The sequence below is a fragment of the Lutra lutra genome, chromosome 3 (genome assembly GCF_902655055.1).
Source record: "Lutra lutra chromosome 3, mLutLut1.2, whole genome shotgun sequence".
NCBI lineage: Eukaryota > Metazoa > Chordata > Mammalia > Carnivora > Mustelidae > Lutra > Lutra lutra.
Window position 1 is genome coordinate 180,633,001 of NC_062280.1, and position 7,899 is coordinate 180,640,899.

Here is a 7,899-nt window from a genome sequence, read left to right on the forward strand (position 1 = left end):
TTTGGATAGAGCAGTATTTTACCTTGAGGTTCTTGATAATGATACTGGGAATGGTACATGTCTTTGTTTTCTCTCATTTGTACACCAGGTGGATAGATAATTCCAAGAGAATTAATGGTTAATGTTATCCACAGACATTTGAAAAATGTCCTTTCTTGATAGAATACAGGTGTTCATTTCATGATAGCTCCCCCTTCCAGATTGGTTTCTACAAACAGATTTCAGCTTAAATATCCTTAGTAGAGCACTGTAAAACTGCAATAGATTTTTTTAAAAATCTACACTTAAAAGGTTTAATGTATTTATTTGTCTTTTCTAGCCTCAGTAGCAAAAGGATTAGAATTCAGAATCTCTTCAACAAATTAGCTAATGACTCTACTTCCCGAGAGACTTTACTTTTGTTGCAAAGTAAAGACCATTAATGTTACCTATTTTGTTTTTAGGAAGGCTACTTATTCTTCCAATCATTTCTCTTTCACTATCACTGTAATCCAACCAGAGAAAAGAAGTATCTTGCACTATATGTAAATTAGCCATTTGCCTTTCTTCATAGTTTCACCACCTATGTATGTACCTGTAAACAATATGCTTTTTTTCCTTTTTAAAAACATTTTGTGAATGGAAAAATGTAATTTTCAATATGTATTTTTTATTCTCTCAACATCTTTTTAAATGAAGACATGTTTATTCATCCTGTAAATTAAACATACATTTACATGTTCTAATCTTGATGGATATTTGAGTTCTTGGTTCTTCTGAAGGAGCAGAAAAGTTGTATGAAAATTTTAGTGTGTATGGCAAGTCTTTTTTCTGGAGTTCATACAAAGGGGTGAAATTGATGGGTCATGGGATGCACATATTTTCAACTTTAATGTAAATGCCAAACTGTTTCCTAAAGTGTTTTTACCAATTTATCCTCCGACCAGCAATGAAGGAGTTGCTCATCATCCTCCACATCCTCACCAACATTTGGCGTTTTCTGATTTTTATTTTTTACCAATCTACTGGATTTTAATGGTATAAGATGAATATATGCAATTAATAAGCATAATCTGTTCATGTGGTTATTAACTCTTTAGTCCTCCTTTTGAAAATGGCTGTTCAAGTTTTTAGTCATTGTTCCAATGGACTATGGATTCTAATCCTCTGTAGGATTTCAGTTTATGATTCAATCTCTATGGTGTTTTTTTAATAAACACATATTACTTATTTTAATGAAATAATTATCATTCTTTTTCTTTATGATTTGCCTATATATTTTCAATATAATCTTTAGGAAATCCTTTTCCTGTCACAAGATTATACATTTATTTCTCTATATTATTCTCTGTAATTTTTAGAGTCTACATCATTTTCTGTAATTTTTATATTTTTCTGATTCATCTTTTAAGTATTGAATCCACATGGAAATGATTTTTTTTTTAAAGATTTTATTTATTCATTTGACAGAGAGAGAGAGAGATCACAAGCAGGCAGAGAGGCAGGCAGAGAGAGGGGAGGAAGCAGGCTCCCCGCAGAGCAGAGAGCCCGATGCGGGGCTCGATCCCAGGACCCTGAGATCATGACCTGAGCCGAAGGCAGCGGCTCAACCACTGAGCCACCCAGGCGCCCCTGGAAATGATTTTTAATATGAGTATATGGTAGTTACCTAATTTCATTCATGTTCCCTTAATAACCAATTGTTGTAGACTCATTTTTGATTATTCAACATTTACCCCACTGATATGTAATGTGAACAATTAATTACAAGAATATAAGATTTCATCCATTTATAGATCTGTTTTTGGTCTCTTCATTTTGTTCCATTGACTTTTTGGTCTATACCTGTGCCAAAACCATACTGTCTTAAATGCTATGCATATAATTTCTGGTCTGTGTGAGACAAGTCAGGGTAAGATGTGTCCCACCTTTATTCATGATTGTTCATTTTTTTTTTTCAAGGTATATTTTGGTTTTTCTTCATTTGAGTACTCTGTGAATTCTTTCTCACGTGAAAGGTATGGAAGGGTTAATGTCATACATCCCAAATGTTTTCATCTTGTGGCTCACATTGACACCAGTAGAGTTAGTAAATATACTTGGGTTAAAAAATGAGATTGTGCCCATAAAACATGAACAGTCTGGGTAGGAGTGGGGTGTGTTCCTGGCAATCCACCAAACTTACACAATCCCAAATCTAATTGATCATTGTTTTCACCCACTTGTAACCTATTTTCACTCACTTGTAACCTGTTCATGGCACAGACCTGTCATATGACACACCATTTAATTTGGGAAGCTATTTATTTATTTTTTTATTTGCTAGCATCCAGGCTTTTAGACTACAGGGTAGTTTTGGTCTGGTTGGAAATGTGTTTCTTTTCTAAATGGCGTTCTACTTCTGTTATTCGGTTTTGATGAAGTCATAGGAGTCATGGATGTTGCCATTCCTATTAATTTTGTTTGGTTTTTAGTAGAGTGTTGGTTACACCAAAGTTTTTAATAACAAATTTGTATAAATCTTGATTTTTGGATCATATATCTTACTAAATGCAGAAACATTTTAGAAAGCCTACAATAAGAACCGAAACCTTTCTCTTCCTTCCTGTTTCTTTTTAGCACTATTTATATATTAGTTCTAAAATTTTTCAAGTGCTATGGGCACTAGATCATGGTTAAAAGAATTATATCTTGAATGCTGCTTTGAGTCTGTGGGATGTAACATTCTCTGTAACGATTTTATTATTGCTAAAGGCAAGAAATACTTTATTTCCAACATCAAAAGTAAATAAGATGTTGCTCATCTGAGGAGTCCAGGAATGTATAATAGGACCAGGATTACCTCAGGAGATAGAAGTTAACATTTGTAAACTCTGAAGAGTTTAAAGTTGTTATTCTTTCTGCAGACAGTGCATAACTTCCTCTGAAACAATATTCTAACTTTTTAATCCCTTCAACTGCACAGCTGTACCTGGACTGTTAGAACTAAAAGTAAATAGCCCAGGATAAACAACAGCTGCAAGTCTCTATTCTTGAATGGAGACCCAAGTTCAGTACTTGAGGGATTAAAGTCTAAAATTTAAGAAAAAAACTATAGGAGGTAATAAGTATATTATCTCACAAATAGATGGAACACATTTTTTTTTTTAAGTCAAGTTTCATTATCCTGCTAGGGTTTTTAAATATGTTCTACCAACTGCAGTGAACAGCAACATGAGAAGACTTAAAAGCCAAGGATTGTTTTCTTAATTTTTAGCTCTTTCATTATTGTTCTTAATGTTTACTTAAACACTTTGCATTATGTTTTACCCTCTAAAGATACTTTTTTTTTCACTTGTAATCATTGGGAAATTGTAAAAGGTGTTGCATATATAAGAGAAAAATATCTTTTACAGAACATTTATGGGAAAGCTAGGGTCATGATTAATGTTTCTTTAAGAATAGAATGAGATTTTTCTTTCAACTATGCACTCATAGGTTTTCTTCCTCCTCCTCCTCTTTCTCCTCCTCCTCCTTCTTCTTCTTTTTAATTTGAGGGGGAGAGAGAGAGCTTAAGTAGAAGCTGGGAAGGGGAGGTTGGCAAGTGGAAGAGTAGAAGGGGAGGGAAAAGCAGACTCCCTGCTCAACAGGGAGTCTGATGCAGGGCTTGACACAGGCTCCATGTCAGGCTGGATCCAGGCCCCTTATGTCATGACTTGAGCTGAAGGTGGATGCTTAACCCACTGAACCACCTGATCACCCCCCTTCTTTTCTTATTTCTGAGTGTTATGGTTTATCACATTTTTATATCACTTGATTTTCTTCTATGAAGTGTCAGTATTTTCTAGTTAGAAATGTAAAGGCTATCACGAGTGACTGCTTGTAGTTTTCTGCTCCAATATAATTCAGCTTGAGAACTTCTAAGAACACAGACACTTCTTCATTCTCAACTACTTATGGACCATTAAATTTGGTTCACATATGCTAATGGCATAATTGAAGAGGACATAGTTTTCTGCATAGTTTTAACATACTTTCTACTTTTACCTGAATACCCCTTTAATATTTATATCAGAATAAAGAGATACATGTTTTTAAACCATTATTCTAATATAAATTAAAATTCAATTCCAGAGACTTGGAACCAGGTACTATTATCTTTTCCAGAATGAGTGCTTACAGAAACTCACTAAACAAGCATGCATCCTTCATTTTTCCATGGAAATTCCTGGTATACACAGGCAGTTAGAGACCAAGGTATGCATGTAAGCCTTACAACACTTTATCTTTTTTTTTTTACTAACATGACAGAGTTGCTACATACTTGTGTTGTATTCATTATTGACAGAAAAGAAAAGGTGGATATTAGAAAAATGGTCAAGAGAAATGTGAAAACCTCCAGATGAGTTCTGATTTTGAACTCTCGCACCCAATACTCCTATTTTCTCAATCTTGTCTAAGTAACAAAAGAGAAAAATCAGTTGGTAACTTTGTATTAGAACTGAAAACAAGATTAGACATCATCACATGCCACAAACCTTAAGATAAGTAATGCAGAAGTGACTGATGGGAGCTACTGACTCATTATTGATATTCTGATAAATAATTTCCTACCATATGTATTTATTCAGTCATTCCACCAATTTGCACTGAGTACTTACTAATTTCAGGCACTTTTTAAAATACTGTGTTAAAGTAAATATCTGTCCTCTGGAGAGAGATAGCTGTAAATATAGGTAAATAGGTAGATGGACTGACAAATAGCTATTGAAAAAGGCTAGGAATAAATGGATAATTAAGCAACTATAAAGGGAGCCAACCTAAATATAGTATACAAGAAAGAATTTTTAAGAATTTACCAACAACTGGGGTGAATGGGTGGCTCAGTCAGTTAAGCATCTGCCTTGGGCTCAGGTCATGATTCTGAGGTCCTACGATGGAGCACAACATGGGCTGAGCAGGGAGTCTGCGTTTCCCTCTCCCTCTGTCCCTCTTCCTGCTTGTGTGTTCTCTCTCTCTCTCATAGATAAATTAATAAATAAAATCTTAAAAACAAAGAATATACCAACAAAGCTGAAATATACTCTACTAAAAGTAACCAGACAGTGTAAGAAGTTATACAGAAAAGTTTACATACTACACAATTTTAGTTACAGACTGTTGAAAGCCATGAAAAATGATCTACAGTGATGGAAGTGAAAATAATGATTATTTTGTGGCATAATGACTGAAAAGGGACATGTAAAGACATCCAAGGTCTAAATAATACTGTAAGTGAAGTTACTCAGTTGTGTGCACTTTATGAAAATTCACTTAGTAGCACTTAAGGCTGTGTACGTTTTTCTGCTTTACATTTTTACACAAAATTTGCACATAAAAAAGCCCTCTGTTGACTGAGGACTTGGGGAAAGCATGATTCAGATATAACAACAGCTTGTAGAAAGAAAGATCCAGGAAAGAGAGCAGCTCTACATTTTTTTTGAAGAACAAGGGCCAGCCTGGAACCCTGGAACATAATGACCAAAAGAGGAAAACATCTAGTAAATATGGTCAGGAAGGATATTGGAGCAAAATCACGTGGAAAGTGAAAGACCATAGGACAAAACTGAGATCTAATTTTATTTTTTTAAAGATTTATTTTATTTATTTATTTGACAGACAGAGATCACAAGTCGGCAAGAGGCAGGCAGAGAGAGAGGAGGAAGCAGGCTCCTCACAGAGGAGAGAGCCTGATGTGGGGCTCGATCCCAGGACTCTGGGATCATGACCTGAGCTGAAGGCAGCAGCTTAATCCACTGAGCCACCCAGGTGCCCCCTGAGATCTAATTTTAAACGTGAAAGAATGCTCAGGACTTCTGAGCATCAGTGTGAGGAAAAACTGAGCAGTAGAAAGGGAACTTCATATGGAGAAGGAAGTAACTGATCCTATTACTCAGTGAGGAAGGCGAATCAGCAGTTTGAAAAGTTTAGAAGGTAACCATGAATGCTAGAACCTTGGGGAAATAGCAATCCTGAATTAATACCAAAAGAAAAACACTGCAGTTTTCTTTCTAACCATAGGAGATCCCTTAGTACTTGAATTTCCCTTCCACTAAAATCAATTAGAAAATTGGATTATAAAATAAGGAAGAATACTATCTAGGTATTAAAGGACAGACATGGCCTGGCTGCTTTCCTTGGCAGGACATAACAACTCAGCCTCACTACTGCTTGGAGTCACTTTCTTGATGGAAGTTCAGAAAAGAAGAAGAAGAAGAAAAAAAAAAAAAAGTCCCACACTGTTCTGCATAAAAGAGAAAGAGAAAACAGAATCAAAGAAGACAGAGGTATTTGCAATTAGTGGGACAAGGTACTGCGAAAGTGCCAAGGAAAGGATTGCCAAGGAGCTGTAGGCTAAAAGGTACTGAAATTCTGGCCTGCCAAAGTAAAAAACTAAAATAAAATAAAAATCTCACTGAACACGGGAGCATCCAATAGTGATCCCAGAGTATCATACTTTCTCGGTGGGGCTAAACTAGTCAAAAAGGTTAATTTAGACCCAACCTCACAGAGGTTAAGAGCAGGACTTAAGGGCACCTGGTGGCTCAGTCAGTTAGTGTTTGCCTTCTGCTCAGGTCATGATTCCAGGGTCCTGGGATGGAGTTCTGAGTAGGACTCCCTGCTCAGCGGGGAGACTGCTTCTCCCTCTGCACAATCCCCCCAAGCTTGATCTTCTCTCTCTCTCTCAAAAATAAATAAAATCTTAAAAAAGAAAAAAAAAAGCAGGCCTTAAAAAAGATTAAGCTGATCTGTAAATAAGAATGGCTGAGGATAAATTGAAAATAGTATTTAAAGGAAGACCGCCCACTCCATAATTTAACAACATAAAATTAATCCAATAATAAAAAGAGGCAGAAAAATATGACCCCAAACTGGGAGATTAAATAGATCAATAGAAATAGTCCCCAAAATCACAGAGACGATACAATAAATAGAAAAGACTACAGAGCAGTTATAAATATGCGTAAGTATTGAAAGGAAATACTGACCCCAAAAAGTCAAGAAATGGATGCCATACAAAAGAACAGAACAAGGTACTTCTGAAAAATACAATAGCAAAATAGGAAATTCACTGGGTGCACTTAACAACAGGTTAGACATTGCAGAATAAAACTCAGGGGACATGAAATCATAGTCCTCTAGACTGAAGCAGAGAGACACAAAGGCGGAAGAACAGGACTGCAACTTCAGGAAACAATGGAACAATGTCAAATAATTATATTTGTAATTGTAATACCAGAGAGAGGGGCCTGAAGAAAAAGACATGGCATACATGGATTCAAAGGTAAAAATCCTATTGAGTTCTTCTCAGAAAACAACAACAAGAAAATATTTGTCAGATTTTAGTACAGGCTTGTACCATAAGATCTGATCGCTTCAAATCTATTTCCTGAAAAGGTTGACTAAGGTTGGTCATGTTTCTTCTGTGAATATTTGCTAAAAACTCATAGTGAATTAACCTGGGCTGAAAGTTTTCTTTGGGGGAAGTTTTTGAAGGACAAATTCAAATTCCTGTATACAGGCTACTAAGGTTTTGTAGTTTTTTCCAAGCAATTCTGGTAAGTAATGTTTACCAAATTTCTTCTAATTTTTAAGCTTCGATGTCATGACATTTTCTTATTTGTCATTTAATATCTATGCAATTTCTGTTGATAACCCCACTTTCATCCCGGATATTGATGAGTCTGTACTCCATTTTGTCGTTGACTGTTGGAGCTATTAGTTTGACAAATTAAAAGAAAGCCTTTGAAAGAATGAAATCTTGGTTTTATTTAATTTCTCTGTTATCTGTGCTTATTTCTATTGTTCTCTATACCTACTTTGGGATTACTGATTTTCTTTTTCTATCTTTTTAAGAATGAATGTTAGACCATAGACCATGGCTTTTAGATGTTTCTTCAT